The 22,655-nt window shown below is 31.6% G+C and overlaps 1 protein-coding gene across 1 annotated transcript in view; it reads right to left on the bottom strand.

Moving 5' to 3' along the window:
• The window catches only part of LOC145279599 (uncharacterized), a 1,226,395-nt gene that overhangs the window by 481,920 nt on the left and 721,820 nt on the right, over positions 1-22,655 (bottom strand). The window lies entirely within an intron of this gene.

Genomic DNA, 22,655 nt, shown 5'->3' with positions numbered 1-22,655 from the left:
GAGTTGACGCACCTTATTTACTTTATCCAAGGCTTCAACATTTCACGCCAGATTTCAACACTACTATGGTAGAAAGTAACTCTTATTAAATGCTTGTAATTATTTATTGAGATATAATTCTTACACGTAACGAAATGGCAAGACATTCTATAACTTATGGTTTCAAGTAAACTTCAATATTAACGCGAGTACTCACCACCAGCTTCATAAAACTGTTGAACCACAGCATCTGGTTATTTAAGTAATTCATTTTTTCTATATGTTGGGTGGTGTTGGATACTATGAGAAGGTAAAATAACAGCTGAGTAAGATTACACACTAACTCACATCATATGAGTGATGTTTCTGACAGTGGAGTAAGAAATGCTGTTTTCGATTGTCAATTCAATTCATGTCTTTGAACATTTTATTTTTCTCTTCAATCATAAACGAACAATTCAACAAAACAATATCCGAGAATTAACTCGAAATGTAATTAGTTCATTGTAAACACATTGTATGGCATCAAAATCGAACCAGTTTCAATTTAGGATAAAACCGTTACTCTAGTTTTAATATAGTCAACGTATAAAACCCCAAATATAGACACACCTACATACATATATATATATGGGGAGAGAGAGAGAGAGAGAGAGAGAGAGAGAGAGAGAGAGAGAGAGAGAGAGAGAGAGAGAGAGAGAAAGACTGGCACGCTGCCCGGAGTTGCCCGGTCGTAAAATACGCTTCAATATGATACTTTAATTTATGAAGATTTCGTATTTATTTTATAGAGTCAATTATCTCGTACTTATCATATTGTACCCAATATATAGTAGTGATTTATACATTTCAAAAAATATGACTTGGGTACCATCAGGTAGAATCAAAACCAAAACACGTTATTCATTACCATCTGAGCTAATAACATATTATATGAAAAATTAAATGAACCAACTTTAGCGTAGAAATATATATTTGCGCAAGTGCCTGCCGTTCCAACTTTGAATTGTGACTCGTTAACATAATGTATATATATATATATATATATATATATATATATATATATATATATATATATATAATATATATATAATATATATAATGTATATATATAATATATATAATGTATATATATAATATTTATAATGTATATATATATTATATAATATATATATAATATATATAATATATGATGTATATATATAATATATAATATATATAATATATAATATGTATATAATATATGATGTATATATATAATATATGATGCATATATATAATATATAATGTATATATATAATATATATAATATATAATGTATATATATAATATATAATGTATATATATAATATATATAATAATGTATATATATAATATATAATGTATATATATAATATATATAATATAAATATAATATATATATAATATATATAAAATATATATATATATATAATATATAATATATATATAATATATATATAATATATATAAAATATATATATATAATATATATAATATATATAATGTATATATATAATATATATAATATATAATATATATAATGTATATATATAATATATATAATGCATATATATAATATATATAATGTATATATATAATATATATAATGTATATATATAATATATATAATACATATATATACTATATATAATGCATATATATAATATATATAATGCATATATATAATATATAATGCATATATATAATATATATAATGCATATATATAATATATATAATACATATATATAATATATATTGCATATATATATAATATATATATTGCATATATATAATGTATATTGCATATATATAATGCATATATATAATATATATATAATGCATATATATATAATATATATAATGCATATATATAATATATATAATGCATATATATTATATATATATAATGCATATATATAATGCATATATATACATATATATTATATATATAATGCAGATATATAATGCATATATATACATATATATATATATATATATATATATATACACGCTTAAATATGATATTTTAATTTGTCCACATTTCGTATATATTATTATAGAGTCGTGATTACAAAAGTAAAAATAATAGTATTTGGGTGCCATCAGTTAGAATCGAAACCCTAAGCAAAACTGTAGGATTCAAAGCTGGTGACGCTACCACTGTACCAACACGACACGCATTTGAACTGATTAAAAATAAATTATCATTAATGTACAAAATGTATAATGATTTTTTTAAATTTGACTTTATTTTTTAGTCCTTAAACACTATTTTAACCGACTATAGACCCATAAAGTACTAATCATAAAAAATCCAATAATTCGAGGCACCTAGCGCCGCTCTGCGTTTGAGAAATTTATAAATAAAACATAATTAATTGATAATTAGATTTGTTACAAATGTCTAAGATCTGTTTTTTTTACAGAGAGAGTCAGAATGAGGAACTGGGCTGTGGTCGAAAGAAAAAAAAAACACTTTCCCCTTCTCACAGAATCACTTTGAAAAATAAATTTCAAAGCGGAATAATTGTTGTTGCTGAATTGATCTGAAATGCTTTTATTTAACCCATGTTCTGGTTTCTCTCATTAATTATAGCAAAACAGGATGAAATATTGATGCTATCAGCCATTTACATAAGGAAGTTTGACTGGCGTTAGTTTTTATATAAGGTGGATGAAAAGATAAATAGAATACGTTATATAAAGAAAGATAGTTGAAAGAGAATGTGGAAATTGATTTCCAATGGCCAATTAGATGAGATCAAGTGCACTTTTATGTAACCATTTTGCATTTTTATCAGTTGATGAGCATTTCTTGTGAAAATTATGGAGAGAATAATTAGATGGTAAAAACTGAATAACTTAGAGATATGTTATAGTCAGAATATTTATTGAAAAATATTTAATATTTATGACTAGTAAAAGCACTTGAAAGGAATACTGTTGTATTATTCTATGAATATACACACATATTGAAGAGACAACGCGTTTGAATTGTGTAAAATAAGGTGAATAAAGATCGATTGTCTCTTTAAGTTTGATAATGTCTCTACTTAACATAAAAGGCACCGTGTGTGTGTGAGTGTTCCGTTATGGACTCCAAAGCGGCTGGGTTATTTTTTTTAAATGTAATTTCACAAAAATATACGCTATGTACCTGGAAGTGTTCTTCAATAGTTTTTGTATGGGAATGCATGCGATAAGTATCGAAAATGGATGATTGAAAAATTCCATTAATGCGATTTCGATCAAATTTAACACTTTTATACAGTCTAACATCGTAAGTGCATTTGAGAAGTTTTATTACCGCACAAATGGAAAGGTACGGCGTGGTAAATAAACATTAGATTCTTTGATTTGATAGGGACTCGTTTGAGATGAATGTTTATGTTCAGAGCATAATTGAACCATGATACTTGACTTTTTCATTTTAAATTTAATTCAAGCAAATAAAAATATTTTTATGAAAACCAACCGTAAGTTCCCTACTGTGAAATGTAGATTACAATGTATTATGGAATAAGTCACTGCGAGGATGCATGTAAGTTTCTACTGTTGGTCCCCGACTAGACCAAGCAATTAATCGATTTGATTGACGAATAGGCGATTTAACCGATTTCGATGACAATAGATGTATGGAAGTATTAAATATTCATTGATCATCATTCAATCCCAGGCAACGTCGCTTCCTCCGTTAAAACCATTAAAACCATTTCCTCTCCACCCAAAAAAACATGGCTGTCTGTTTACGATTTCAAATTAGATATTTTATTTTATAATTAAAAAAAAATTCATGATGAGGAGAATGTAAGCTTTTTTATTATAGTTTCTTTTAAAAATTTTTAAAATTGTGCAAGTGAATTGACACCTGCTTCTTTATAATAAATAATAGATTAAAAAAAAACGATGTATTGTGTGTTGATTTTTATTGAAAAAAAAAATCTAAATTTTGAAAATTAATTCTGTAAAAAAAGAATTTGCAAAAAATTGTTTTAAATTCGTCATTATTTGTTTTATTTCATTTTTTTATTCATTTTATTTTCAACTACCGTAGAATTTCCGTTAATTATTTTAAATACTGTTCTACTGAAAAAGTAGTAATTCTGAAAATAAAAACTAAGATTAATTTAATAATCGTTGACTGATTCACATCACTATTTTGAATTCGTCTTCTCGGACTCTTGAATCTGTACGCCATATCGAACACTACTCGTTCTTTAATCTACCAACCATGGCTGAATAAAAAATTCAACTTGTAATTATATTTTTCGTAATAAGACTTCAATTCCCAGAAAATATTCACTAAGTACGTATATCCGTTTTGCCTCTAGTCTTTGTGGACAAGCACACGTGAAGCAACGTATATGACATGCGTCTGGCGAAAGTCGGATGGGACATTGGTTAAAACATTGTGAGAATAATATCCAGTATGAGAAAAGTAGTCCGACTAATCTAAAATAGTAAAAATAGTAAAATATTTCTACTATTTTTACTATTTTACTATTATTAATAGTAAAAATAGTAAAATATTTCTACTATTACTATTAATAAATCTCCACCTAAAAATTTCCCATGCGTGAAATTAATATGTTTCATTTTCTTAAGAGCAGAGAACGTTGTTCTTCCATATATGAGACTGACTTTTATCAGATACAAAAACCTGCCAATCAATAACCATTCAAAACATTTGGTTTTTAAATTAAATTTTCAGATGAGCTTGTGAAACAGAATATTGTAAGTACAGTTATCGATTTTCTTGAACAAATAATATAAACACGGTGCCTCAATTGGAATTCGAACTTGAAACGCTGATTTCATATGTCAGTAATTTACTAATCAAATCTCGTGCCAAATGAGAGTTCAGATGTAGGTTAAAGTTTAAAGAAAACGATTGAATATAAAAAAGTTTTGGAGACGAAGCATAAAAACCTTCTGTTGTTGATAATTGATGGTCTTTCAAACTATAAGGTTGGCAACGGATTTTTTTTAAAAACTTTAGATATTTATTTTTATCGAGGAAAAAGCTACCAGGAAGCGGGAAACGATCTCAGCACGAACCTTACCATGAACGGAAAATGCGTCTTTTAAAAAGAAACCTTCAATTTGTGCAAAAACTTGTATTTAACCTACTTTCACTGAGATAAAGTTATTTATTCCAAATGATACCCCCCACACATATATATTTGTATACACATTTATGTACACAGACATATATATACATATATAAATACATATATACACACAAATATATATATACATGCACATATTTATACCCACATATAACTAGCTTATATACCTGGCGTTACCAGGGGATGTTAATTTTTAATTTCATTCATTGAATCACTATTTTCTCTTCATTACTTTATTGTAAGGAAATATTTACATCTGTTGAAAGATAGTTCAATGTAGGCATATTTCTTTAAATATATAAGTTTGCAGTAAAAGAATGTTTTTCATTTTGCGAAAATTGTAATCCCGTTGTGTAGAAGTTTTTATTTCATTTTTCAACGACAAAGCAGACAAAACAATACATTTTTTATAAGCTGCTATCAGACCTTTTCATTTTCATCAGAATTTTGTAAGGTCTAATTGTGGTTTAAAAATATGAATGTATTAATTTGCATATGAATTACGAAGAACAAATTTTGGAGGAGAGTGTTTGGCAGCAAAGAGACCATTCCGAATTTAAGAGGAGCGAATGTCGTGGGAATTCCTTTCATTAATTAAATTACTTTGCATATTACATTAATTATTTCAACTTATGACATACTTTAGAAATAGTTCATTAATACAAGTTACCTTTAAAAATAGAGAGAAAAGTAGTTTATTTTTGTCTGAAATTGTTATTATGCAGGAACAAAATAGGGGTTTCCATCTGTTCTATAGTATCAGGACGGTTTATAGAATATTCATTTTCAACCATTATTATTCATGCTCACCTTTGTTTAATTTTACTTCACTCGAAATCTATATATCTATAAAAGTGAAAATATCTGTGTGTGTGTCTGTCTGTATGTGTACATTTCCCTCCAGAATATCAATTTTCGATCTACAGACTTAAGATTTGACATAAGGGGTATTGAGATTTGGGAAAATCATTTTAATCGGTTTTCGACAAGAAACTTGGCTGTTAAGGAGTCAAAGTTCAACGATTTGACCTTTTAGAACTCTACCAAACTCCTCCGCAAATTTTGGGGTTAAACACTTGAAATTTTAGATATATATTTTTGTAATTTGATTTGAACCCAAGACCATAAATGCTAAGGGGGAAAATTAGGGTGAAAATTAAAAAAAAAATGGCCTCTGCGGTCTCTTCCAAATTATTCAGTCAGTTTTTGGTCTAAATATTTGAAATTTTACATAAAGTGTATTCAGGTACAGGGCAAGCTTTTTAATCGGTTTGGATGGAAAATATTAAATATTCCATTAGTTTTATTTTATTTCTCAAACGCCGAGTTAGAGAAGTTACCTGCCTGATCGTCAGGGACCCGAACCTATCAGCAGGTGCAAAATACCGGGGCTGCTGTATTGCCATTTGGTGAATGGATTCTGGATCATACAGTAGTTTCTGGCAGGGCCTCTCGATGCCATACTAGTGGGTAATTGTTACGGCTTTACCAACAGGTAAAGCCGTAACATGTGCCACAAAAAAATTATTGTCTTTTTCTTTCTTATTTCCATCTCTGTCCTGCTCCAAGCAAGTCTACCGACCTGATCCACAAACCCCAAAACCTCAATCATGACAAATATCCAAAAAAGAAACACGAAAAACCTAGAACCCCATCCATCAACGTAGACCCCTACTACCATGTCTCCTTCTCCAACATCAGGGGTCTACGTTCCAACCTTCCAGAGGTTGAAACACAATTACAGGAGACGAAACCGGACATATTCTTTCTCAGTGAAACTGGCATAGGGCCAACAACTTCTCTAGACGAATTCATAATTAAAGGATACTCCAACTTAACATCTAAATCTGACCCCAAGATCGCCATGGGCATGGAATATGTGCCTACATCAAAGATGGCTTACCATGTGGTAGGGATATCTCCAGAGAAGACCCTAATTTACCTTATATGTGCTTTCGAGTTGTACTAGCTTACACCCCTGCATTTATATTTGCCCTCTATCGCACCCACAACAGTGGGGTTACTATCTTTAAGAGCATATCTGAGAAAATTGACCGCATCCTGTCTGCGCATCCTTCGGCTAACATTCACATTTGCGGTGACTTCAATGTCCATAATGTGAAATGGCTGACCCACTCAAATAAAACCGATGACGAGGGGAGGTTTTGTCATAATTTTGCCATTGCTTATGACCTCACTCAGATTGTTCGCGAACCCACCCGTGTGCCCGATACACCCGGTCAATATGCAAGCCTTCTCGTCCTTTTTCTCAAAACTTCCCCTGAGCTGTGATCCTCTGACCACTCGGTTGTATCAGTTAAGATAAAAATGCAATGTAATAAGTCTTCAGACGTATCTCTCCACCGTACTGTATATCGATAATCTATGGCTGACTGGGATAGCTTCCGTACATTCATATCTGACCTACCTCTGCATTCCATGTTTAAAAAGGATGTGCCCTCTATAGTATCAGACCTGACCGAATGGTTAATTATAGGCATAGACCGATTCATATCATCCAAAAATTCCAACAAAAAGCTTACAGCCAGCCATGGTTTTCTCCTGAATGTGCTGCTGCCATCGCGCACAGAAATGTCTTTTTCCATAGCTACCAACGTAATAGATGTACTGAGACTAAAGCTGCTTTCAGGACTGCCAGCAAACACTGTAAAAGAGTAATAAAACACGCAAGAGAGCTATATGCTCAGTCTGTTAAATCCAAAGTAGCTGAGAAGCTGCTTGGTTCCCACCAGTTCTGGCAAATAGCAAACAGGATCTTGAACAGAAGCGTGCGTTCTATCCCATCAATTGACCTGAGGTCATCTCGTCAGCATCAGACAAGGCCAGACTATTTGCCAAGAACGTTGTAGCGAATTCTACCCTATGCGACAATGACCAACTCCCTGTATTTCCTCCTATAACAGACAACACGCTAGGTAACATACAAATATCTGTGCGTGAGGTCGCCAAGCTAATCAAGAACCTTGATTCCAGTAAAGCAACTGGCCCTGATGGCATTCCAGTTATAGTGCTGAAAAAGCTCCAACCAGAACTTGCCCCCATACTTACAAAACTGTTTAAACGTTGCCTTAAGGAGAAGTGCTTTCCAACAGCCTGGAAAACCTCATCAGTATGCCCTGTATTTACGAATTCAGGTGAAAAGTCATCTCCCTCTCAGTACAGACCAATAAGTCTACTGTGTGTCATGAGTAAGTTACTGGAATCCATATTAAATATTCAACCGCCTCAACAGAAACAACCATCTTAGTGACATGCAATATGGTTTCCGCTCTACAAGATCTACAGCAGATGTGCTAACGGTTATATCACATAGGTTCAGTGAATCTCTTGACAAAGGCTTCCTTTCTAGGGCAATTGCTCTTGACATATCGAAGGCCTTCAATAAGGTATGACATAAGAGCCTACTCCACAAGGTTTTCAGCTACGGTATTACTGGAAATGTTTTCTCAATCATTAAATCATTTCTCTCTGATAAGTTTATAAGAGTAGTGGTTGATAGGCAGAAATCAGAGGGCCACAGTATTAATGCTGGAGTCCCCCAGGGGTCCATCCTGGGCCAATTCTCTTCCTGATCTACATCAATGATCTCCCAAAACACACACTTAAATCATTCCTTGACATCTATGCTGATGACACGACCATCTATGGCAACACATCAAAGGCTATAAATGACAAAGTTCTCTCTAATTCTCTCTCCTCTTATCTTGAGCACGTGGTACAATGGGGGAAGAGGTGGATGGTCACTTTTAATGCATCCAAAACCAAGCTTCTATCTTTACATCATCAACGCTCTGATCCCCATCTGGCATCAATTGTGATGGATGGCTCTCGTCTGGGTGAGGCCCCGTGTTTTGACAAGCTTCTGGGTTTGACCTTTACTCCTGATCTGAAATGGAACACATACATCAAGTCTGTTGCCAAGATCGCTGGAAAGATGGTGGGATCCTTCTACCGCTCCAGAAGATATCTCACTACTGATGAAATTCTCTATCTATATAAAAGCCAACTACGTCCAAGGATGGAATACTGTTGCCATATCTGGGCAGGAGCTCCTAGAAAGGACTTGTCCTGCCTTGATAGAGTTCAAAATAGACTTCGTGGCTTAGTGGGGGATGCCCTTTCTGCAACCTCTCTCCCACCGAAGAGGCGTTGCGAGCCTATCCTTGTTTTATCGTTATTTCCATGGCAGGTGCTCGTCTGAGCTCCAATCTCTGGTCCATCCTCGCCAATCTTTCACGAAAACACCTGTCTAGCTGAATCCACTGTGAAAAATTTCCCCCACTCTTTATCTGTGTCTAAATCAAAACGTGGATTCCATGAACAAAGCTTCTTTCTTAGAACTGTACGCCTGTGGAACTCTGTTCCGTCTGCCTGCTTCCCACCGGACTACAACTTGGATGTCTTCAAGTCCAATGTTAACAAATTCCTAATGAACCGCCCCCTTAAGTAAACACTTCATCAAATCTCCACACTAACGTAATGTACTTGCAATAACCCTTATCCCTGAGTGGCTTCCGGGCCTTGATAAGTGGTGATCACTGTGTAAAAAAAAATCTTACACACGTTGCCCCCAAAACAACAGGAAGAGAATCATCTTCCATCATGAGTAATAATAATAATAATAATAATAATAATGTTATAAATTAAAATTAAAAAAAGTTAATCATTTTCAAAATGAAATTATAAAAAACAAACAAAAAAAATAAACTTTTGCACCGAACTAATAATAAAGTTAAAAGATACACGTTGAAAAAAAAGTTTTCGTCGGTTCATGTAAACAGTGGTTAATTTCTATTTGAGTCACGTAAATCATAAATAGTAAAATAAATTTACAAAAGTTATATAAAAAAACACAAAAACATAAATTCTTCACTAAAACATTGTTTGAATAAAATATCTGGTGTCAGAGTAAACCAAAAACCAATTTCGTTGTAAAAGTTTTACACGACTAAACACATAAAATTGTTGAAAGCTAGTCAAAGGCCAAATTAATTATTTTTACGCTAACGAATTTTATTTTGATAAAAAAAAGAAAACCTATGAAATATTTCTAATTAACAGCCACTACAAATTGTAAACATATTTACCTGTTAGATATTCTAGTAGGCTGGTAAAATATATATGTATGTGCGCGTGCGCTTTAATTAATAAAATTATAGCCTAGGATGTTTGTTTGAAAGCAGACAATGCGTAGAGGTAAGCATTAAGATAGTGTTGTGGCCCTAGCAGAGGGTCATAAAAGAAGCCGCAAACAACAGGGTTTAGTAGAAATAACATATTGTACAAGAAAGTGAAATACAAAGAAAGGTTGTCGTTACTTTCTGACTGGTTAGTTAGAAAGTCTGTAGTCCTGCGTTAGTTTCCCAATGAGAGTACTAAACTCATGGTTTGTATAATGGTTAGAAGAGTCCATTATGACGGAATGGGCAAATCTCAAAAACAGATAGGCTGACAAAATATGATTAAACAGTCATTATCGATATCTGTGTTGTTCTTTCCTTCTCGTGGTCAGCGATTTGGAACAAAGATGAATTCAAACAAAACTGTTTTTCTACGTTTATTTTTGGTCAGCAAATAATTTGTTTGGAAGGGTCACATGGAGATGATGCAAGTAGAATATGCAGCTGATTATCGATATCGTCTTCTTCCTCCTCCACTAGGCATACATTTGGAACGAAGATCAATTCGAATAAAATTCCTTTACTTTGGCCTTGATCCTTTAGAAAGTATAACTACAGAACTTTCATCTCAAAACCGGAATCAGTTAGTTTGGAAGGAGCACATAGAGCAAATACGATGACAAGGCATGAATACAATTTGTAAATCAAACTATTACTGTACCGATGGTGGCAGGTTAGTTATCTTTATATATGTCCCAAGGTTGAAACGTAAAATATGCGAGCGTAGTATAAACCCCTTGTATAAAGCGAATAACTAAACTGTACAAAGCATAGCCTCTCTCCTAACGTACATAAGCTTAACTAACTTGACAAGTAGAAAAATCTCAGCCCTTCACCGCTGAGGTCAGTAGATACCGGAAAGCCTTCTACTTTAATAGCTTCTTCTCACTGATATCTAAACTTTGAAATTCCTTTCCTGTTTCCTGGCCCCTTGTCTGTACTAAGCTGTTTAACTGTAACGCGAATAGACATCCTGCTGCTCAACTCCCCACAGTTTCTTGTTAGTCATGATCCCAAATCGTAGCTCCTTATATTCAAGTGGGAACATGCATGCGTTGTTTGTGGTAAAAAGCATAAAAATAATAACCATTTTCATATTTTTATGGAACTAAAGTTAAAAAACTTTTGCTTTTATATTTTGGTGCATATTCACTGTACGAATAAATAAATAGTTAACATGTTGCCTTAATAAAATATCTTCGTCGTCGACAGCAACATTCTTTCGTCATGAAGTTTTTTTAGTGAAGTTAATAAATGATTGTGTGATCCAATCTAACCTTTCGTTTCTCTTCTCATAAGTTCTCATAGAACATTTATTTACACACTGAAATATTCGTGATGTATGAATTTGATATAGTTCATTAATTAGGGGCGGTTCATTAGAAAATAATGGTTGATAACATGAGCGAGATTATAGACATTATTTTAAGTTTTGTTATTCGAAACGGATGCTTCAAGTGTTCAGCTGTGTTTATAAAAATAGAAATCGTCATATCGCTTGTATAGGTGCGGCATGTTTGTACTTTGAAGTTAAATTATACAAGAAGAGGAAGAGAGAAAGAAGAAAAGACAATTGGAAACAGAGAGATGGAAATGGAAGAGAGAGAGAGAAATAAAAGATACAGAGAAGGGGACAGAGAGAAAGAAACACAGAGAGAGAGAGAGAGAGAGAGAGAGAGAGAGAGAGAGAGAGAGAGAGAGAGAGAGAGAGAAATAAACAGTGAGAGAAAAGGAAACAGAGAATGAGTAGAAAATATAAGGAAACAGATAAAGAGAGAGAAAGGGGGGCCGATAAAGAGAGAGAGAGAGAGAGAGACCGATAGAGAGAAATGGGTCCGATAGAGAGAGAGAGAGAGAGAGAGAGAGAGAGAGAGAGAGAAAGAGAGAGGGGGGATAGAAAATAGAAGCAAACAGATCTGTATTGCAATATTAAATATCATATCTTTTATAATCTATGGAGTTATAATATAACAGTTTTGTTAGATATAACTTGTTAATAAATGGGTTTATTTTTTATCTGCAATATTTAAATATATCTTGGAAGATTCAGAAAATGTAAGTTGTTAAAATTATATATTTTCTATCAATTCACCTCCCGAGGATAACTTAACCAGTTTTGGTTCTTTAACTTCAAGCTTTCATGAGACGTTCGTACACTCACATATGCATACACTAACTTACATATAGATGCATAGAATCTAACGCCTTTCTTAAGCAAATTCACAAGTTAAGAATATGCTTTTGATTCAAGTAAATATCCCGAGGGTAGTGTAGTGAAAGAAATTTATTCCATCCAAATGTAAATTTCATGTTACGTTCGCAGCTCATGTGTTTTCGTTTCACTTCTTGCGTCAGGGGATGTAATAATTGCTAGTTTTACATGCATTCACAATTATTTTCATGAAATATAAAATAAGAAAGAAAATTAGCTATAAGGAAAGGCGTTTGAAAATAATATTAAAAAAAAATTAATAACGCCTCTCTTTTTACACGTGCAGCTTATTCGTATCAAGATCATTTAAATTATCAGGGGTATTACGTACGTGATTTATTTAGTGGAAGAGACTCAATTTCTCTCATGGAATTGCATCCTTGATAAAGTTGAGAAAGTTATTAATCAAATTCATGTTACGTGAGAAAAGACGCGGTCTAAGCGGATGACATGAACCCCACCCTTAAATATATGAAGCATATAAAAACCAAGATATCAGAAAAATAAAAATATAAAAAAAATAAGGATATAAGAAAAATAAAGATATCAGAAAAAGAAAGATATCAGGAAAAATTAACATAATTATGTCTAAGGTAAAATGCATAGAAAAATATTTTATGCGGATTTTTATAGTGTTTATTGCTGAATTATTTCAATAAAACTTTATAAGTTCTTAATAAGATTTCATTTTACACCAAGCAAAAAAAATATGCGAAACTAAAGAACTAAAGAAGACACTGCTTATTAAAGAAAAAAGGCTTGCACTGTTGGAGATTTCAGGCTAGGTCTAAAGTGTGGCAAACATTTAACTATATTTCAAGAGGAAGAAAAAAATCATATATATTAAAGCAATGTTTTCTTTTTTTTTTTTTTTAATTTTCATCTCAGTCCAAAATGTTTTTTTTTTGTGGAGTTGCTGTCTACCTGTTCCGTGTGCAGAGTCAAATTTAGAGGAACACGTTTAAAAATTATACGATGTCATAGATAAATTTGAATATTATTTGATATTCTTTTATTTCAGAACCATTCAAAGTATATAATAACGGATAGATTTTTACCGTACATTATTTATGGGTTTAAAAGATGGAAACCATGGAGGACTGAAAATTACTGGGATATTCGAAGTTATATTTTATGCAGGATAAAATGTGCATTTTTTCTAAACAAATCATAATGATCGATTGATCGATTAATCATTATGATTTGTTGAAACACAATATATATATTTAGTTTAATTTTAGTCTAAAAATTAGAAGGGAGCTTTCGCAAAAAATAAGGTGCCTTCTTATTTTTCATATTATTTTGAATTTTCGGACTATTGTTAGCATCTTGAGTGTCATTTTCACAACGTTTCGATCGATTTAACTCCTGACCTTCTTCAGTTGTATCTTCAAATGCAGAATACCTCGTTGCGGACAATATGTGATTATATTAATTGGAAAACTTCAATTGTAAAGTGATATCTTCCCGAAGGCTGAAGGTTCAATCCCCAGTGTGGGCGATTAAAAATACAATTGCGAATTACTTAGGACCTCTATTCCGCCATGGCTGATGGAAAGAGAACTTGATACTTCGGTGATGTAAATAAAGGGGTCCGTTCAAAATTCCGTGCAGATTTACGAGTCCGACAAGAAATGCTTGAGGTTCGAAGATCAAAAAATCTTGTGAAAACTCAAGATGAGAACAGTAGTTCGAATACTACAAATAATACGAATAATTAATCATCATCTAAAAAATAAAGTAACTTATTATATGCGTGATGCTTTAACAATCGATATTAGAATCAATTCGTAAATATTCCTTGAATTTTAGTTTTATTCATCTACTTTAAAAACGTTTTGTGGGGGCATAATATGAAAATTGATTTTTACTCATAGGCAATTGATACAATTATAATTTTAATGACCAAAATATACCGTAATTAAATTTAATCTTATGATAATATTTAAAAAAATCGTATAAAACTACATAGGAAAAAAAACTAAAATGTAAAATAACTTGAAAAAGCCAAGTAAATATATGAATCAAGAATAATGGATGAAAAACATTAGTTTACACAAGACGAATGAAAACAACGTAATGGGAGAAAACGAGTATGTGTGTGTGTGTCATCCACAAATAACGTTTTTTAATTGTTTTATAACTCAGTTGTCATAGCGATCATACCAATCGCGAGATTAAAACGCAGACAAAAGACCACTATACATACATCAGTACCGGAAGTATGACTATCTGACGTACCGATCCCGCTTGTTAGAGCGAAGAAATAATTTTTGAATAAATTTACTCACTTTTTACAAACGTGGCGATATTAGTAACAGAACGGATCGAATTACATTTACGAAAAAAATAAGGGATGAGGATATATATATATATATATATATATATATATATATATATGATGAAAATAATGGAAATAGTATTCCGACAAAATAGAGAAAATAAAAAGGAACAAACCGTATTATGTGTTCATCAACGTTTCGTTTCGTCTTTATTTCAGAGGAAGTCTCGAAATAAAGACGACACGTTGATGAACACATAATACGGTTTGTTCCTTTTTATTTCTCTCTCTCTCTCTCTCTCTCTATATATATATATATATATATATATATATATATATGAGCAAACAGTTAATAAAATATGTTAAAAACACTTTGAAATGAGTTAAAAACATATTTAATTTAATAAAATTAACATAATATATTTAATTTAATTTAATAATATTAACATAATTATATATATATATATATATATATATATATAATTTATTAATTTATTTGAAGTTTCTTATGGATTGTGCTCCAGACAAAGCTAGAAGCAACTTGATGTAAGCAGCTAAAATGTTATTTAAAGGTCAAAAACTTGTAAACGATGTTAGATGGAATAGATTTTAAGTAGGAAACAGCAATTCTCCCTCCTCTGTCAAAAACGTCGACCATAGAATGCGAGGACTAAAGGACAAAATTAAGGAAGCGAGAGTTACGCGGTTGCCAAAAGTAAACCCAAGCTCAACTTTCTACTCTCTTTAAACAGTGCTAAATAGGCGAGTAAAGTAAAGTAGTAAGGTACGGAAATATATTAATGACAGTTTAAGCAGCATACTTGGCTTTTGCATTTAAACCTTAATTTAAGCTGTCATATATATAAACATCTATATAATTATAAAACTCAAATGACCTTATAACGATGTATGTAAACCACTTTCCGGTTTATGACATCCGGTTGCGCATGCGCACATGACCTGCGCACTAAAATAGTAACGTTATTATGTTACATGATAAGGGCTGTCCCCTTTTCATGTAAGTATAAAAATGGAGAATTTAGTTTAAAATGAAAATGAAATAGCAATAGACAAATTCGAACCTCGTAATTTGGTTTAGAAATAGATTACGTGTGAGAATTTAAAAATGTAAAACCAACATTTGTTTAGAATATAGATAAATATTTAAAGGAAAGAATGTTAACTATCGAGTTTGTTATGAAATTTTAAATTGAAAGAATGCAGCTTATAAGATAATGTTTTTAACACATTGAATATAGGTCAAAATTCCTTTTGTAGAAATAGGAAAAGTTTTGGACACGTATGTCCATAACACGTGAAAGAAGGCACATGTTTTAACATGTGTATGACATCACGGAAAATAGAAAGTTGTAGGAATAGAGAAAAACTTTAGAGAAAACAATCAGTGAGAAAACTCAGAGAGATTCAGTCGTCTAGGAGCGAGACGTCACTTCAAGAAAAAAATGTGAAACTTTGAATTCTTGGTGATGGAAACACGGCCGTGTGACGAAATAAACCATCAAGTGTTTTTGTAAAGCTCGTCTTGTGTCTTATGATTCTTACAAAAAGGTAAAGTGGAATTGTATTATATATTTGTGTTATATGTCTTTACATACACGTCTCAACATCATCATATCCGAACTGTCTGAACACTATATCCCTTCACTCCAAGAGTTTCTCCTTCTCTTCTTCTTCAACACAATTAAGGAATGAACATTTTAATATATAAGTCTCTTACAACAACATACAACTTCTCTCTCTCTCTCTGAGTACATCAACATCCCTCTTAATAAATCTCTCTCACTAAGAAAAAACATCACTTGTAATAAGACTCTTTCTAAGAATGTGCGTATAATAAGACTCTCCCAATGAAACTCCTATATAACAGAGGTAGTGGTAGAAGTATTGTTACTATTGCCTTTATTATTATCATTATTATTACTGCACTGTTTTAACGCTATTACTATTGTTATCATTATTATTGTTTTATCATTATTATTATTATTATTATTATTATTATTATTATTATTATTATTATAATTATCATTATAATTGATATCATTATTATTATTATCCCCGTTATTACCCCCGTCACTTCAAGAGTTTCTTCTTCTACACAACAAGGAATGAACATTTGAAATATAAGAATCTCTCCTAACATGAACAACATCTCTCTCTCTCTCAGAGTCTTTCAACATCCCTCACTGTAATAAGACTCCTTTTAAGCATCTCTCTCTAAGATAAGCAAGACTCTCTAAGACTATCCTCTCTCAATGAAACCCCTATATGTAACAATTATTTCGAAATTATTATTTAACATGGGAAGAGTGGGGTTTAAAATAACTTAAACGTAATACAGAAATGAACGATGTAAAAAAAAAGCGAACAGTATTAACAATTGTTTATTTGGATAATTTGAACGCGATAAAAACAAAAAAAAAAACAACAAAAGAACAATTGGGACGCTGAAATATTAACGTTATTATTTCGAAATTATTATTTTACATAGGAAGAGTGGGATTTAAAATAACTTAAACGTAATACAGAAAAATATAAAAAATAGGAGATATATCAAAATTTGAATTTAACTATAAGTATTATAGTATCTGTTCAGTGCACATGTACCTATAAGTCTGGCCAACCACTTATAATTCAGTAACTGTAATTTTTTTTCAAAAATAAACAACTATAATAAACAGAACAACTCAAAGAAATCTATTTATATTCTTTTTTCATTTAATATACTTTCATATAAATGTTTCTGTTATGTAAAAAAAACCCCAACTATTTTCTTTATGTCACAACTGTCACGCTTATACATGAATTCCTTAGCTAATATAACATACTGACCCAACGGGTCACGGGTAGTCTAGTATTTTTATAAAATTAATAGTAGGTTCTCGCAGTGCAATATAAACTATAATGTATAAGTTACTGCGGAGAGGTATGTGAAACTTCCTCCCAGTACATCGCGATGATTCCCCAATTAGAGCAGGAATGCATGTTTGACTGAAAAATGGACGATTTCAACGATTCTGATGACAATGAAAATAGAAGTGTAAAAATTTTGTTCATCATCATCCAATCCCGGGCAACGTCGGGTCTCCCTGCGAGTATATATATATATATATATATATATATATATATATATATATGTACACACATTAGCAAAATCGAAAGCGAATTTATTTGATCACTGATATTTTCACGATCATGCGATCATCAGTAAAAAGGGACGCATTGCTTTAAAATATACGTATATGATTCTTTGAATTTTAATTTATTATTTGGTGAAACATATCTGGCAAACATTCAACTATATATTTTTGAAAGTGATAATATGTGTGTGTGTGTGTCTTTGATCTACAGACCTGAAATATATACATAGTTTATAGGGTATTCAGACATGTAGAGAGTCAGAATTGAAAGAATAGGGTACATTGTTGGGGACATCGGAGTTTTATCTGTTGGTCAACTGTTTTACGACTGCGTATGCGCGAATCGTTACATGATAGCTTTCTTATGTTAAGAATAGGTAAGTGTGAAAACACTTTTTTTACGGTCATGGCAAGCTGGTTATCATAGTTTATTCATTGTCTTTAAATTTTGGTTTCCATCTAATCTGGAATATTCTTTTTACTTACAAGAAGTGAACTGTTGAAAAAGAACAATCGCATGCACGGTTTCAGTTTTTATTTTTAAAGGAATTTAACGTTACATTTAATACCGGGAAATGCCGAGTATATCTGCTAGTTCTTTATAAAGGTTTTGCTAATTATTAGCCATACTTGAAAATAAAATGCTGAATTTTTTTTATGAATTTAACAAGTTAAAAACACATAAACATTCTCATTGAGCAGAAATACTTAACAAATAAAACATCGATATCGCAAAAACCATGATTCTTTAAGGATCTTTCAAAGCAAAAGTCAAGATTTCTACTTGAACGCAATTAGTTGGAGAAACACGAAGAATGACTAAAAAAGCGGGCCATCCTACACGTGACCTTTAAGATATTGATTGACGGTCGACTTGAAGAATAAAAGGCGATATGGGAGAATATGTCAAAGGATGGAATTCCAGTTCTGAGATAAGGGGAACGGCACTGATTTAATGATGTGCTAGCACTTTAGTAAGGGAAGAACATAAGTGTTTGGAATAGTCAGTCGACACGCAAGTTTGTGGTAGAAAAGCACAAACAAGAAACATTAGAATAAAGAACTCTTTAAAATGTTCCATGTTAGCAATTATAAAGTGGATATTGTTTTTTCAAATATAGTTCTCTGTGATAAATGGGAAACAAAAAGTGCAAGTAAAGAAAATAAGTCTGGAATAAATCCAGCAAAGAAAACCCTTATTGGGATGCTTTACAATACTGAATGGTAAAAAATACAATACTGAATGGTAAAAAATACAATACTGAATGGTAAAAAGATCGGACCATTATGGATATGCAAGACCAAAGAACGAAATGACGTGTCTGATATCTAAGAATAATAATTTTCAGTTGGAATTTTTGTAGCATTCTTGAAACTGAGATAAAAATTCGATGATTTAGCAGACAATCCAACAAACGAAAGAATGGATCAAAATTTTAATATAAAATAAATAAATGTTACGATAGGCAATAAAAGTTGCTTTTGTACTTACCTGTTTTAAGGTAGATTTAAAAGCTCTTTTTAAATCTCAAATATTTAATTTTTACAAGCCATGGTACTAATGCAGAGAGTGATCCGCGCTATTTTTTAAATCATATTTCCACGTTTAATTAAAGTTTTATGATATGTTTTTTATTCGATTGTAAGGTTAAAGTACAAAATAGGTACAAAACACCCTCCCCATGTTAAGAATGGCTTTTTAAATAGTAACGTTATTATTTCAGCACGGATCATTCTCTGCATAATGACCAAGCCGTTTTATAAACAAGATGGCGGCAGGTTTGTTTTCCATGAAGAACACTGTAGGCCGCCATCTTGTTTGCGAAACCGCTCGTAAAAACCATAATATTTTAGATTTAAAAATCATTTAAAACTACTTTAAAAAACTAAAAATTAGTCAGATAGGTACAAAGTAACTATTATTAACTATGATACCATTTATTCATTGTATATTTTTTCCCTTAGTTGCTTGTGGGCTTCGCTGCTGAATTCCCAAAATTCTTTGAGAATAAATTATAGTTTAGTTTTTGTTACAGATAAAAACTACAGTTTCATTTTAATAAAACATTATAAATCGTTTTTTTTTAATTATAAAAGATACAATGCTAAGATTAAAAAATAATTGGTTAGTTGAAATCAATCAATAGAACAGTCACATAAATAGGTTCTGAAAAATATAAATATTATTTGTAAAAAAATGCATACAAATGAATTATGTGTCGGATTTTCTTTGTAAGAATTTATTTGTATTATTCATGATTCTATTATCATCTAGGATGTTTGTGCACTGTTTCGGCCGACTTAATCAAACCTCCAGCAATATAATCTTGTCGAGTTCAGGAATATTTATATTGATCTACCCCGATGATTAAATACAGACTTACGTTCAATATTCCGTATACATTTCAGAGTTCGACAAGATGTACATGAAGAAATTCGGAGATTACATCGGTCGAAACGTTGTGGGAAGCGGAAATAACAATTGAAATAAGTTATTGTTTCTTTATTATAAAAGTTTATCAAAGTATAAATTAAAAATTAGAGATGCATTTACAACCGAGCAGAGTGTGTGATGTTATAATTCGTTATTTGGCAAACACTTGTATCTTCTTAGTAATATCACTAGAAAATTAACCGCTTAATTTTTCTTCCGAATTAAGAACAGAGAAAAAAAAGTACACTGTCCAAACTTGTTCCCTTATATCCCATTTTGTTAGTTTGGTTTGGTTTGACGAAGCAAAACAAACGAAAATTACTGAATAACGCTAAGTATTGAGTTCGATTGCTTTTAGAAACGACTGACTTCTTTAGATAACGAGCTAATTTTTTGCTCATGGTCAACAAAAAAATAACAAAGAGAAACAAACCCTTTTTAACCTAAAACCGCGGCTGCGTATAAGTCACTTACAAACGCCCCTATTGGTGTTTTGGTATATATATGTATGGACAAGAAATATCACGGTTCAAACCCGATTTTTCCCTAAGATAAGGAATAATTAATAGATCTGAGTGATAGATTTTGTCCTGTGCGTATTACGAACAAACAGAAGAGCACCACCATCAGGATTTATATATAATTATTAAAATTATATATGGCTTGAATACTCATTCATCAGCTATTATAAAGTAATTCTATCACTTTACTTTAAAAGGGTAAAAATTTGTTAGCTGTTCAATATGCAACTGCAGAGAAAATTGTAAGAAGTTCAAAAATTACTTGCTTCAAATACTCCCTGTCTGCGAGTCTGGTTAAGTACAAGAAACAAAAATTATGACGCCCAGTTGATTTTATTTTCAACGGTCGCGCGAACTAACGCCGAAATCTTGCCAATCGTATGCAGATTAAACGATGATGGGCTATATACGAGCAAGCCGTTTAAAAAACGGAATAGTTCGTTTCTGGTCAAGGCGGGCTGTGCACAAGTGATAAATTGTAGCGTGCAGTTTTGTCGAAGAGAACTTAGTGAAGTTAAGATTTAGTGTGAATTATGGCGTCAGTGAAAAAGAGTGCTGTCAATGGCTATCATTTTCAGCAACGCTTATAAAGTTTTATCCTTCCTAAATCAAGGAACTCCCGTTTTTCATAACCTTTCAGTATATATTTAATGTCCAATCATGGGAAAATACAATTACTATAAATCTCTTTTAGATAGATAGCAAACAATAATTTCTCGTCTTGTTTTAATTATGAATTTTCTTCAAATTTGTTATTATTTCATTGGTTCGTGTCCCGACCGAATGGCACCGCATTACGAAGCTTGTTCTTATTTTCAGTTGGAAAGCTTCCATACTCAACGCTGCTCAAATATAATATTATGAAAGAGCTATTTTTTTTATATTGCTGTTCGTTTTATTAATAAAGTAAATTTTTCTCGTTGTTTTTCTATTCCTCTATGACGCCATTTGATCGTCAGTTTTCGAATTTAATGTATTTGCATCATTTTATTTTGATTACATTCTTCTCGCATAATGGATTCTTACAAACGCGTAATAAATTAGACTTTTATCATCTCCCCACGAATATCACTAGATTTTCGTATTATTTCTTCCAACTACTGTTCTTTTATTGAGTGTTATTTTTACAATATTTCGGTCAATGTAACCTCCGCCTTATTTCAGGTGTATTTTATAGGACTCTAAAATATGTACGAGATATCGAATGGAATCATGTTTTTTATGCATGGGGATAGCTTGCTCCCCTTCCACCAGCAATGACTGGTTAGAAGTCCGCGAGGAGCTGTGACGTAGTAGATAAAATATGTACTTGTAAAATTCAGTTGTAAATTACAGAATTGAGAATTATTTAGAACTTTTTATCGGCCAAACTATCCCCGTTTATTAAATAACGGGTTCCATTCGAAATTCCTTGCAAATTCCTGACTTTGGCAGAAATGTTCCCGATTTTGACAAGGTACACATGAAGGTAGAGATGGCATTGACCATGTCGCTGTGAAAAAAGCACTGAAGATGAGAACAGTAGCTCGAAGAATATACAGAAGACGAATAATCAATCTTCATCTAAAAAAGTCCAGAAACATAACTAAATGTTATGATCATCATACAAACTATCATTGTTTATTATTTCTTACTTTTGTAAAAAACAAACAAAAAAAAACAGGTAAATCCAAAATATTAGTATCCAAAGTTAAGACGCCGGAAGTGGATTTGGTTTA

This window comes from Euprymna scolopes, chromosome 7 (assembly GCF_053919585.1).
Source record: "Euprymna scolopes isolate OS-2025 chromosome 7, ASM5391958v1, whole genome shotgun sequence".
NCBI classification, from domain to species: Eukaryota; Metazoa; Mollusca; class Cephalopoda; order Sepiida; family Sepiolidae; genus Euprymna; species Euprymna scolopes.
The sequence above is the reverse complement of the archived record's forward strand: the minus strand, read 5'-3'. Positions and strand labels throughout refer to the sequence as shown.